At 40.9% G+C, this 13,466-nt stretch overlaps 1 long non-coding RNA gene across 1 annotated transcript; it reads right to left on the bottom strand.

Moving 5' to 3' along the window:
* Positions 1-660: 660 nt before the first annotated feature.
* LOC120388910 lies at positions 661-5,297 on the bottom strand. Its single transcript, XR_005590668.1, has 5 exons — positions 5,255-5,297; positions 3,349-3,369; positions 2,920-2,940; positions 1,123-1,143; positions 661-681 (listed from the first exon to the last, which is right to left on the bottom strand). It is a non-coding gene; the product is annotated as an uncharacterized LOC120388910 (long non-coding RNA).
* Between the last annotated feature and the right edge of the window lie 8,169 nt (positions 5,298-13,466).

Genomic DNA, 13,466 nt, shown 5'->3' with positions numbered 1-13,466 from the left:
TATTCCACAGTGCTACACAACAGGTAAAAGTAATATAATTTTCATCTTCTCAAAATGATTTTCCCAATTACTAACATATCATAAAAAATTACATGATGAAAAAATAAACACCATAGAAAACTTATGCTAGCCTCCTGCACACACACAAAGATAAAGTTAACAGAAGCGGAGTCATGATATTATTGAATGTCTATACTGTACAGTGATTCTTAAATCAGTCTTTCATTTTAGATGAATATTCTAGGGTAATCAATCAATATCTCTTTTCACTTTTCACTTAAAAACAATCTTCTGAAGGCTAGTAGCAGCTGAGAAATCAAAAAGAACCTCCCCAGTCAGCAACTGCCAGTCTTCTCATTCATTGTCTTTCTTACACACCACACTTAACACATCATTCAGACTCAGTCACAGCTCCGAATCTTGCACTCCACAACTAAATAAAATGAAGGCGCTGTGTTCTCACACAACTGAAGACCTAGTTCTCACCCCACTGACTCCTGTTTACAAATGTCCTTCTCCCACCATAGATTACCACAGCTACCTTACTGACAATGGTTTGAAACCTCAGTTTGTTCAAGTACCTCTAGTGATTCTAAGAAAATATGAATAAATTGTGCTCAGTCTGATTCACAATAATTCCAAAAATTGAAGCAAGCCTACCATTCTCTTTCTGAAGCTCTTCTGAAAAACATAAAATTAAAATTCATTTGAAAAAAAAATTACAATCCTTTAAATATGTGCTGTAGTATCCAAATGTAAAGTAATGTACAAATTCCATGCACTGCTGTACTTCCTTTGTGTATATCTACATAGACATGTACCAAGGAGGTTGCTCACCATTCTACTTGGGTGGCTAGCCTGAGCCTCTGACTCTGCTACTGTGTCCACAATGCTATCTGTAGTGCACTAGCATAAGTAAGAAAAATAACTAGATACGTGCATTCTCATCCTAGGTTGTGTGAGGTTTTCTTCCGCCAGTTTAGGGAGAGAGAAAGGCATCCAAATCAAGGCCTTTTTTTTTTTTTTTGAGGACAGTGAGATGAATACATCGATGATTCCTAGTCTCAGCATAGAACCTGCTTGTCTATGAGTGAAATTGTTCACAAACCAACATCAACTTACTCATTTTCTCCTGGAGATTATCTATGGGACAAGAACAAATATTAGAATCACAGCAGCCATGCTTCAAAATTCAGCTGAAAGTGACTAGCCCCGCTTTTTATTTATATTTTATTTTCTTGCATTTTATTTTTTTCCCTTTGAAACTCCCAGACAATTCCCTACATACTAATACATTTTTCTTTGGTATTTTTGGAAAAGAAAATCAACATTTAAGGATTCACAAAATTGGCTGAACTCTCCCTTAGATAAGCATAAAAAGCTTAGGGGGTTATAAAGGAATGGGCAGGCTAATGAATGTTCTTGCATTGATGGAAGGCAAGGAAATGAAAATAAATATCTGTTTTCAATTAAAAACATTCTTCTTAAGGACAGTAGCAGCTGAGAAATCAAACAGAAGTGTTTGAAATATGAGACAGGACAAAGTACATCAAGGATCTGACCTGGTTGGGAGGGAGATAGATATCGTGTCTTGTTTTGAAAACAGACATTACCTAGATTTTTGTGCTTCATTCATAATTATGTAATCTCATAGGATGAGAAATAAAAGGACTAAAACAGAGACCAGGAGAGAGAGAGAGAGACAGAGAGAGAGAGAGAGAGAGAGAACATGCCACATAGATAAAAAGATTGAAGAGGAAGGATGAAGAAAAAATTGAAATGTGAGAAAAAAGTAAAATATGTTCTTTTGGGGAAAAAAAACAGAATTATGACCACTAAGTAAAATGAGAAGGTATATTCAGAGAGTCTAAGCTGAGCTCCCTTCTGCAACTGCACATCTTGGACTTAAACTTTCAATAGCAGCCACTGGTTTTCAGCGTGTAATTAGAGACCTCTTGAGTCCAGGGCAATTGTACATTCTGTTGATTTAATTTGGAGCTGTGTGTGCTCAGTAGCTTTGAAAATCATACCCAAACTCTGTGACACTGGAGATGCAATATCAATGGCAAGTATAACCAAAAAAAAAAAATCGGATCCCTAGGGAGTAAAAGACATTTCTGAGCTGAGGGAGGCAGAAGACAAAGTTCAAGAAATAAAATATATTTTCCTATTATACAGGTTTTCTCTCCCCCCCCCCCCGCCCTCTTTCTTTCTCTGGATATTGCACAAGGCAGGTAGTAGGGTTGCCATGCTCCCTTTTTCCTGGCCACACCTCTTGCACTGGGCCAGAAGGAGGAGGATATAGGAGCATGTATAATAGCTGTACACATACAAAGTTTCCCAGTCCAAAGGGAATGCCATATTGCTCAGATCCATTTTTTTATTATTATTATTACTATTTATTATTATTTTTTGGTTGTCATTTGTGAAGTTTGCATAGTCAGAGCAGCATGAACAAGCTGCTGTGTGGTTGAGCATCCAAAACAAGCATTTTTTTTAATTAAAAGAGTTACTAAAACAGTAGTGTGCAACATTTAAAACAGATATAATTATCATCTTCTCAAAATGATTTTCCTAATTAATAATACACAGCATATCCTGAAAATAAATTACTTCATGAAAAAATAAATATTATAGAAAACTTATGCTAGGCTCCTGTATACTCTCAAAGATAAAATGAAGAGAAGAGGAGGCAAGGCATTAATGATGAAAGAAAAGAAGTACAAATATTCTAGGGTAACCAACCAACTTTTTGTGGGAGAAAGTCATTACAGTTCTCTTATGGAGTTAAAAAGAATTCTGCTGGCTAATGAACTCTCCTTGGATTGAAGAAAGGCAATAAAATGAAGAAATATCTCTTTTCACTTAAGAACGTTCTTCTGAAGGACAGTAGCAGGTGAGAAATCAAAGTGAACTTACCAAGTTCATTCCGGAATTTGTCTGCAAAAGAACAGTGTAATTTCAATTAGAAATTGAGTGTACAGGTTTTACCTTACCTCACTGAAGGAGCTGTCCCTCGCCAATCACCAGCTGCCAGTCTTCTCATTTATCTTCTTTCTTACACACCATACCTGACACATCACCCAGATTCAGTCACAGGTCAGAATCTTGCATTCCATAACTAGATAAAATCAAGGCCCTGTGTTCTCACAGAACTGGAAACCCAACCCTCACCCCACTGATTCCTGTTTACATATGTCCCTCTCACAGTCACCCTTCACCACAGATATCTTATGGGCAATGACTTGAACCCTCAGTCTGTTGAACAACCTATAGTGACACCCACAATCTACAAGTAATTTGTCTCAGTGTGAATAAATATAAACTCCAAAATCAGAGTAAACCTACCATTTTCTTTCTTAAGCTTGTCTGAAAAACATAGAAGTAAAATTTAATTCAGAATAATACAAGTCTTTCAATATGCACTGTAGCATCCCAATTTAATGTAATGGATAGATTCCCCGCTTGGCTTCACTTCCTTTTTGACATGCAGGGTATTTCCGCATAACAGCTGTAAGGTGTGAGTCCCAGATTAGGTTCATGTGTCAGCTTTGTTTGAGCTAGTACCTAAAAACAGCAAGGTGGCCACAGCAGCGCAGGCAGTGGCTTGGGCCATATGCCCAGAGGGTCAGGTGGTATCATACTTCAGTACTAGCCCGAACTGATGCCTTTGCCACTCTGTCCACCCTGTTATTTTTAGTTTCAGCACAAAACCTGCTTCTGTGTGAGTGAAGTGGTTCACAAACTTTTTTTTTTCCTGAAGATCACCTATGGGCATGGCGTCTTTTAAGACAAAATAGGAACACATAGCCACTTTGCATTTAAACATCATAGTAAGTTACCACCCACTGTACAGAATACATAGTTCAAAGGCAGGGATGTCACAGGCCTGTTTCTCCAGGTCAGTTTGGGTAGAGACATAATAGGATGCTGACACTCCCCATATTCCAAGGGGCACTACACTACCTCCATCTGATGCCATGAAAGCACAGCACATGTGCAAACAGCCACTAGCTGGCTGACCATATGCCTGTCTCAGCTTTTCTTCTCTCCTCCTCCCCCATGACCACAAGTTCAGCTCCTTGGTGTCTGTGTCTCACCAACTGGTCCTCTTCAGCCCCAGACAAAGTTTGTTTAGTCCAGACCCCGGTGCTGAGGCAGGACCAGGTAAACTTAGACCATTCCTGACAGGTGTCTAGACTAGATGATCTCTTGAGACCCCTTCCAGCTCTACATTTCTATGAGTCTATCCTGTGCATCAGCCTCTTAGCATATTATTTGCACATATACCTCGAAGCCTCTTAAATCAAGTGTGTGCCAATAATTCATATTTTCCCTCCACTTCCACAAATGAATTTGTCAGCCTCTCAACAATTCACTAACCTAATCAGTTTCTCCTCAGGCCTCTGAGTAACTTAACTGCCTCCACAAAACAGTTGTACAATTCCACAATCTACCTTCTGCCATCATTTCTATTGCATCCTCAGCCCACTCCCTTCACTGACATCAGTCCATCCTAACATATGAATCCCATCAATCCATTTTCTGTCTCTAATCAATAAACTTTCCACATGCTCACAGTGTATACATTTTCACCATCACCACTACAAACCTCAATCCTGGCACCTCTCCTCTAAATTTATTGTCACGCTTCCTAATCCCCCTAATGCAGCCCCTCCTGTAAAGCCCCTAGGAACCCACAGAAGCACTCCATCCATCCTCTGTCCCCAAGGCATCTGAAATTTGAACTGAAGGAAACATTTTCAATTCAGCTTGTTTCTGTCTGAAAATCCCATTATTTCAAAACTGAAATATTTCACAAATACGTATTTTGTCAGAAAGTTTTCTGAGATCTAAAGTGAAATTTCTGGTAAAAACCAAAGTAGGCCCAAACTTAAAATAACTAACAGTGCAGGGGTGTGTGGGGTGTGCTCCACAATGGTGTGCAAAACCCAATTTAAGTCCCTGTTCTGCCTAATGAAGAGCAAGGACCTGAATGTGGGTCACCCATTTACCAGGGAGATCTCCTCACCCCCCTGGCTATGTGATCAATCTCTTCTCTTAGAGCTGCACCACTTTGTAAAAATAATTAAATATTTCTGTCTGGGGAAGGAGAAAGGTAGTAGATTTTGCTTTTCTCCTCTTCCAGGCACAAGAGCGGCAATCCTTGTCACTTCAATTCACCCTTGCTGACTCCTTTCATACCTGCAAAATCTCCATCCCCTCCCCCTAAGTAAAAGTTCCCACTCCTCACCAAAAGGATTTAGGGTTTGGATCATATTCTTGCACAGCTGCAAGGAAGAAAGGAGAGCAGCAGAATACGGACCCTGGACTTCAGAAAAGCAGACTTTGACTCCCTCGGGGAGCTGATGGGCGGGATCCCCTGGGAGAATAACATGAGTGGCAAAGGAGTCCAGGAGAGCTGGCTGTATTTTAAAGAATCCTTATTGAGGTTTCAGGACCAAAGCCCTGGCTGGGATGATTTAGTTGGGAATTGGTCCTGCTTTGAGCAGGGGGTTTGACTAGATGACCTCCTGAGGTCCCTTCCAACCCTGATATTCTATAATTCTATGAGGCTGAGTGCCCTGTAGTTCCCCGGATCCTCCTTCTTCCCTTTTTTAAAGATGGGCACTACAGTAGCCTTTTTCCAGTCATCCGGGACCTCTCCCGTTCGCCATGAGTTTTCAAAAATAATTTCCAATGGCTCTGCAATCACATCCGCCAACTCCTTTAGCACCCTCGGATGCAGCGCATCCGGCCCCATGGACTTGTGCTCATCCAGTTTATCTAAATAGTCCCGAACCAATTCTTTCTCCACAGAGGGCTGGTCACCTTCTCCCCATACTGTGCTGCCCAGTACAGCAGTCTGGGAGCTGACCTTGTTTGTGAAGACAGAGACAAAACAATCATTGAGTACATTAGCTTTTTCCACATCCTCTGTCACTAGGTTGCCTCCCTCATTCAGTAAGGGGCCCACACTTTCCTTGACTTTCTTCTTGTTGCTAACATACTTGAAGAAACCCTTCTTGTTACTCTTAACATCTCTTGCTACCTGCAATTCGAAGTGTGATTTGGCCTTCCAAGGTTCCCATCCACTTTTGCTTCCCCTACTAAACATACTAGTCTGCTGTCTAAATTGCCATACATCAAGATGTACTGTCATCATTTAAGATGCAGGCCCAGCACATGTGCAAATGGCCACTAGCTAGCTACCCATACACCTCCCTCATCTTTCCTTCTTTTCTCTGCTCTTGTGGCCACCTCACTCAGATCACCAATTGGTCTCCTCCATCTGCCAACCCATAGAGGAAGGAAAGAGATCTCCCTTCTCCAGAGAATCCCAGTAATTTGGTTTGACTCCAGAGAATCTGTAACTGTGCATGCACTGGGGGAATGAAAGCCTAGGATAGATGAGGATGTGATGAGTGGTTACAGAAATAGAGGCTAATAAGAGTAATGTGGGTGGGTGCCTAATGGGTAATTACCAGGGGAGGGGAGAACTATCAGGACTGCAATAAGCACTAGGCTGCTCTATGTGGTTGAGCTGAACAGCCTCTTGTAATTGGAAAAGCTGCAGGTCTGGTACTTAAGCCTAAAGACAGACGAAAACTAACCCTAACCCTGGTAGAACTGAGCACAGAAGGTTATGTCCCCTTTCACAAGGCTTTGTCCCCAAATTCAGTCAGAACTACTGAGCTAGCTCTGATAGATATAGTGCCCATTAGTGTATGGAGTAAGGCAGAAAGAAGAACTCCTAGAATAACTTTACAGTACTATCACAACGTGCTCCTGACTTGGGTGGGACATGTAGACACAAACAGCATAGGTGTATACACAAATAGACTTACATTTCAGACTTCAGGCGGGAGTTAAACAAAATTAATACTAAAAAGTGGAGTACATTTGGACCTTTGAACTGTAAATTCAGGAAGGCTATTTCACCACTCCGATATCAAAGTAGACTTACCATTGCTCAGTAGGGCTTTTTCTGTAAGGGAAAAAGAAATGGCCAAAATAAGCATTATTTTAAAAATATATTTTTTTATTTTGTTGAAAATTTTCATAGATTTAAAATCAGAAATTTTAGAAGATAGTGAATAATTTTCTTCTTCAGCCTTTCACCAAATTCAGGATCAGAACATCTTTTTTTCAGTCTCTGAAAGTGACAATCTGTCTAGACATCTGGATATTTCAAGTTTGCTAATTTGAAAGTCAGCAATGTCAGTTATAGATTTATTGTGTCTACTGTATTTTTCCAGAATTATTTGCTGAGTTGGGGGGAAAAACGCTTATCTTTATAAAAGATCACTTAATTGAACTTCATTAGATGAAAGGTGTAAGAATTCCAGGGGGAGTGTCTTATTCTGATTCATGGAAGTACTCCAAAGGTGGAGTTCAGGGGAAAGATGAGGCATGACCATAAACTTTTAGAAGTGGAGGAGATGGGAGCGGCCTGTGTGGAGCATTCTGGGACAGCTGCTGGAGGCCAGTAATGACTGACATAAGTTACACTGTGTCTACACTTGCATGGTGTTGACCTGTTTACATCGACCTTGGCTCTGCACCACTCGGGGAGGTGGTGTTATCAAGTCAGCATAAAGGGACAATTACATCAGCAGGAACTTCTTGCTTGATCATTGAAACTGCTTACTTAACAAGGTTTCTTTAAGGGACATGTCATTCTATTACTATTGTATAAATAAGAGGGAAAAGCTTGAGATAGTTGGACTCGTTCTGGGACTCTTTTAGACTCTTTTTGAACTCTCCATCTGGATACATCTTGCGGTTCCCTCCAGCAGACTGAAGATTTGGCCACCGGAAGCCTGCCGCTGTTTCACTCGAAAGCCACACTCAGCTCTGGTAATAATCAAGGGTTGGGGGTGTTTCACTAATCTGTTGTGGATGTGTGTAAGTGCTTGACACTACGTAAAGTTTAGCTTTAAGTGAAAGCACTCTTGCGTTGTCCTGTTTGTGCCGGCCTGTTTGTGCCAGCTGTGTCTCCCATGATTTATTTAGTAACACAACCTCACATAGAGTAGAAGTAACCAAGAGCTTTGGGTTGAAAGAACCCTGCGTAACAGTTTCTCGAATCCAGTCTCTGCAGTCTATTGTTTTTGGTTTTGCATAGCCAGTGAATACTCCAGCACCTTAACTCTTACTCTGCCCGTCAGACCCCATTGCCATCAATCCACCCTCTGAGCTCTACTCCATTAATACATCCGCTTATTATTTGTATTATCATAGTGCTCAAGAGCCCCAGTCATAGCCCAAGACCCCAGTGTGCTAAGTGCTGTACAAAGACAGAGCAAAAAACAGTCTCTTCCCAAAACAACTGACAATCTAATTATGAGACAAGAGACAACGGATGAAGGTGGATGGGGAGTATGAGAAAAGAATTCTGTTCCCTTCTCATTGGCTGCCCTCCCACACCCTGCTTCCACTCATATCTTTTATGCGCAATACATCAGCCTCAACAATATATGGTTTGATCGCCATCCATCTTATGCTTTTCCTTCATACCCCATACCTAAACTTTGCCTGTTTATTTATACTCATCCTCCTACCTTCAGCCCATCCTCTATTGCAGCACCCCACACACCACATAAATACATATTTCATTTCTTTTTCCTCCCTGTCTTACCCAATAACCTGCATGATCCTCTGCAGCCCCAGTACCCAGCAATCCCTACTCTGCCCCCATACCCTCTCCTATTCAGTTGATCTTTTGTACCTATTACCACACTAATTTACTGCTCCTTGCCATCACCACTCGATGTTCTCCTCACTTATCTTATAACCTGCTTCTCTGGCTTTCTTCCTCTAGTTATAGGCCCGTCCACAGTAGACTGTATGATGGACTTTGCTGATCATCTCCCAGGTATAAGAAAAGAAACACTTGAGATTCCAATTAACCCTACCTCGCAAGATGAACATTTTTTGTGGTAGGAAGCTCAAGAGTGCAAAAATCCTGAAGGGTAGACTTTTTTCTGCGTTAACACTCTCTGAAAACAAAAACAAAAAAATTACAGAAATAGAAATTATATATATTTAGGTTGGCACAGTCTTGTTTTATTACAAGTTAAACAAAAGAATGTAAAATCGCTTTGCATCTAAATATCTTGATAAATTATCAAAACTGTACATCATCAGAAATCAAAGTCAGAAAAATCACACTTTATCATTACCATAATTACTGTACACCACAGACCAAGCATCACAACCTTAGTTCTACCTCCTAGGAATGCCAGACTTTCAGCCTTTACCCATCCTTCCATACAAATCCCTTTACCAAGCAATGCCCTTCCAACAGAACAAACTACTCAAAGAGAGTGAGAAACAGTAACAAATTCTAGAAATTCATTACTAGCAATTCTTGGAGCCTAACAATTGTTCTGCTATGCTGCTGCAGAGCCAGCAACAAATATTTGTGTGAAGAGAAGATACACTTATTTGAAGAAATATGTTGTCCACCTCTCCTTTTGTGAGAACTTTTGTGTTTCCGTTAAAGTGTTGAAAATCAGTTCAGACTTACCTATTTCTTTACTGTGTTCTGTTATGCTGGATCCTCCTATAAAAGAAAAAAAAATCCCCAAATGTATCTACATTCAGTCCCATATTCTGTACATGGACAAAACTTCTATTGCCAGAGCCCTAGATCCAAGACCATTATGCAGCTATTTCATTCTTTGGAACGGAGTCCATATATTGTGTACATTTAATCAACTAAAGATTGTTAAATTAGAAGATAAATTGACAAAAATAAAATACAAGATTTTTTATCAGACTATATCACTTTAATAAATTTGGGCTTTCCCTGTCCTTTTATAAAGACTCATCCTCCAATGCATCCTGAATTATTTGGTGTCTCAGGTGCATCTAATACCAACAAGGTTTTGAAGTAAGGCACTTACCACAACATCATCCAGGTCTTTACTATCTAGCACAAGGTGCACCTGATGTGTCTGGGATCAGTAGACACAAACACTGAAAACACTATATAGAAATAGACTTCCACTGTGAAATTCACTTGGGAGTTATATGACATGTCTGCTAAATAATATACTATATTTGGAAAGAGGGACTGTGACTTCAAAAAAGTATGGTGCCAGTTTCCAGCACAGAGTATTCATAACTTTGATTACATATCTAAGCAAAGTTAACACTCTGAGCTAACTTTCTCATACATAGATAGATAGATAGATTCCTTTGATTATAGAATTCCTTTGTGTGAGGATGCATTTCAGAAAGCAATGTAAACTCACCATTTCCTTCCTGGATTTGGTCTGGAAAAAATATATTTTTAATATATTGAATTACCTAGGTCTACTAATGTTACTGTTATTCCTAAATATTTTCCAGGTCTAATTCTTAGTTCAAGCTGAGTCATGGTTCCCAGATGAATTAAGGGGATGGGGATTAATTGTGACTGCATTATCTTGGTACCGCATACATTTTGGGGCCTCTCAGGGATAGGAGCTGTCCTCTGTGTATTCTACAAAGAATTGCCCAGATTAGTTGGAGGGGACTAAACTCCTGCCATAGCCCATCATGTCCTCAAAATACTCTCAGCCATGCCCCAACAATACCTTAACACCAGTGGCTCTGAGGGGCATGGAATAGGGTCATTCTACCAAAGCCAGGACACCAAGGAATGCCTCTACACCTGGGCTACCACTGGGTGACCAGTTTTTGATTGTTGAATGACTCTAAAGGGACCACCAGACACTCAAAATAAGATCCTTTTTCTTCACTCAACCTCTTTTCTTTCCCTTCCTGTCTCTCTTTTCCCTCACCCTGTTTTCCCTACAAATAACTTTCTTTCTCCCCATTCCACCTGCAAATCTCTCAGTCCATGCTTGTCCATCACAGTTTTCCCTCTTCTACCATCACATTCAACTCTGCCCTTAAATTCCCCATATGTTTTTAGTCCTTTTCGTCACTCTTTGTCCCTTTCATGTTGTTACTTATTTTTCAATGTTCTCTTTCCTGCTTACTCCCCCATCTTCTAGTCACCCCATGCCCTTTTTCTGTCCCACTTCTGTGTTCCCCTCCTCACACCCATCTTATATGCAGTTCTCCATCCCAAAGGTTCCCTAAGTTTTCTCTCTCTTTGTCTGTCCTTAGCGCTCCCTCAGCTCTCATAGAATCATAGAATCTCAGGGATGGAAGGGACCTCAGGAGGTCATCTAGTCCAACCCCCTGCTCAAAGCAGGACCAATTCTCCTGTCTTCTCCCTCCATTTCTTTTTCAATGTCTCTCAACTACTTAAATTTATCCTCTGCCTTCAACCATCCTTTACTAAAAAAGTTTAATTGTGACAAGATACTTAACATAATTAATATAAACAATGAGAGAGAAGGAACACAAGCCAGAATAGGGAAAGAACAGGTTAAAGAATATTTAGAGAAGTTAGATGTATTCAAGTCAGTGGGGCCTGATGAAATTCATCTTAGGAACTAGCTGAAGCAATCTCAGAGTTCTTAGTGATTATCTTACAGATCTCCTGGAAGACAGATGAGGTACCAGAGGACTAGAGAAGGGCAAACACAGAAACTCTTCTTAAAATGGGGAACAAAGAGGGCCTGATCATCTTAACTTTGACACTGGAACAAATAATTAAGCAATCAATCTGTAAACACCTAGAGGATTATAGGGAGGTAAATAACAGCCAACATGGATTTATTAAGAACACAAACCAACCAATTTCCTTCTTTGACTGGGTTTCTAATGTACTGGATGGGGGAAAGCTGTAGACATGAAGTTGACTTTAGTAAGGCTTTTAACAGAGTCCTACATAACATTCTCATACCCAAACTAGGGAAATTTAGTCCAGATGAAGTTGCTATAATGTGGACACAAAACTGCTTGAAAGACCATACTCTAAAAAAGTAGGTATCAATGGTTCACTGTCACACTAGGAGTTTATATCTAGTGGGGTTCTTCAGGAGTCAGTCCTGGGTCCAATACTGTCCAAAAGTTTCATAAATGACTTGGATAATGGAGTGAAATATACAGGGGTGAAAGTAACACAGATGACTTACTGGTCCACGGGCCTAACTCTGGGCCCTGGAAGGGATGGGGCCTTGGGCAGAAGGGGCGGGTCTGGGAGTCAGCTTCCCCCAGCCAGCTCATCTGTGCTTTGTGGCCTGCACCACCCAGGGTTCTGGCAGTGATTTAAAAGGGCCCAGGGCTCCGGCTAGGATCCCCGGGCCCTCTGAAATCACTGGATCCTGGGGCAGCAGCCCCTTTTACTCCTCCCACCCTGTTGGTGGCCTTGCCAGTAGGGTCCCTAGATAGACATGTACAGCCTGGAGTCCTCTAAGTAGGAAGAGGAATGTCAGATGACTTTGGTTCTACACATCCTTCTAACATATGGGACTCTGTACAATGGAGGTAAGTTAGAATCAGAAATTCATCAGAAATGTTTGTTTTGATAAGCTTGCTTTAGATAGAGACATAATAGGATGCTGTCTAATTTTCAATATACCAAGAGGTATTATCATCATTTAATAAGCAGGCCCAGCACATGTGCATGTGGCCACCAGCTGGCTGCCTGTACATCATCTTTTCTCTGCTCCTGTGGCAACCTCAACTCAGCTCACCAGTTGGTCTTCTCCATCTGCCAGCCCATGGAGGAAGGAAAGAGATCTCCCTTCTCCAGAGAATACCAGTAATTTGGTTTGACTCCAGGGAACTTCTAAGTGATCATGCACTGGGGGAATTGAAGCCTAGGACAGATGGGTATGTGATGAGTAGTTAGAGAGGTAGGGGTAAATAAGGGTAATGTGGGTGAAGGCATAATTGTTATTTGGACAAGCAGCAGGTCTGGTACTTCAGCCTAAGGACAGACCAAAGTTAATCCTAACCCTGGTAGAACTGAGCAAAGAAGGTCATGTCCCTTCTCTGTCCTTTTACTGGGCTTCATTCGCAAATGCTTTCTGAATTACTTGGCTACCTCAGATAGACCTAGAACCCATTAGTGTATGGAATAAGACAGAAACACGAACACCTAGAATGACATTACAGTACCTAGCACAACATGTTCCTGACATTGCTGGGACATGTAGACACAAATGCCATAGGAGTATAACACAAATAGACTTACACTTCAGAAAAACTAATGCTAAACAGTAGACTATCTTTGGAGTGAAGGACCGTAACTTCAGGATAGATGTGGTGCCAGTTTTCATAGTGGGAATTTCATCACTTGGATATCACAGTAAACTTACCATTCTCTTCCAGTTCTATGATTCTATGATTCTATGACCATCCATCTTTAGAAGTAGAGGCAGAAGTTGACTTAGTGTCTCTGCCCCCGTTGTTGCAGCTCTAAAAACCGTGTGACAAAAGCCATGTGACTTTAAGTAAGGCTTATGCTTCCTGTTCTAGAGACTGGCCATTGACTGGGTGATGGACCCCAACAATAAATACTTCACATAGATAAGTCTGTTAGTATTTAAGGACCA

Source organism: Mauremys reevesii, linkage group 22 (assembly GCF_016161935.1).
Source record: "Mauremys reevesii isolate NIE-2019 linkage group 22, ASM1616193v1, whole genome shotgun sequence".
Classification (NCBI taxonomy): Eukaryota; Metazoa; Chordata; order Testudines; family Geoemydidae; genus Mauremys; species Mauremys reevesii.
This window is presented reverse-complemented; position numbering and strand designations above follow the sequence as displayed.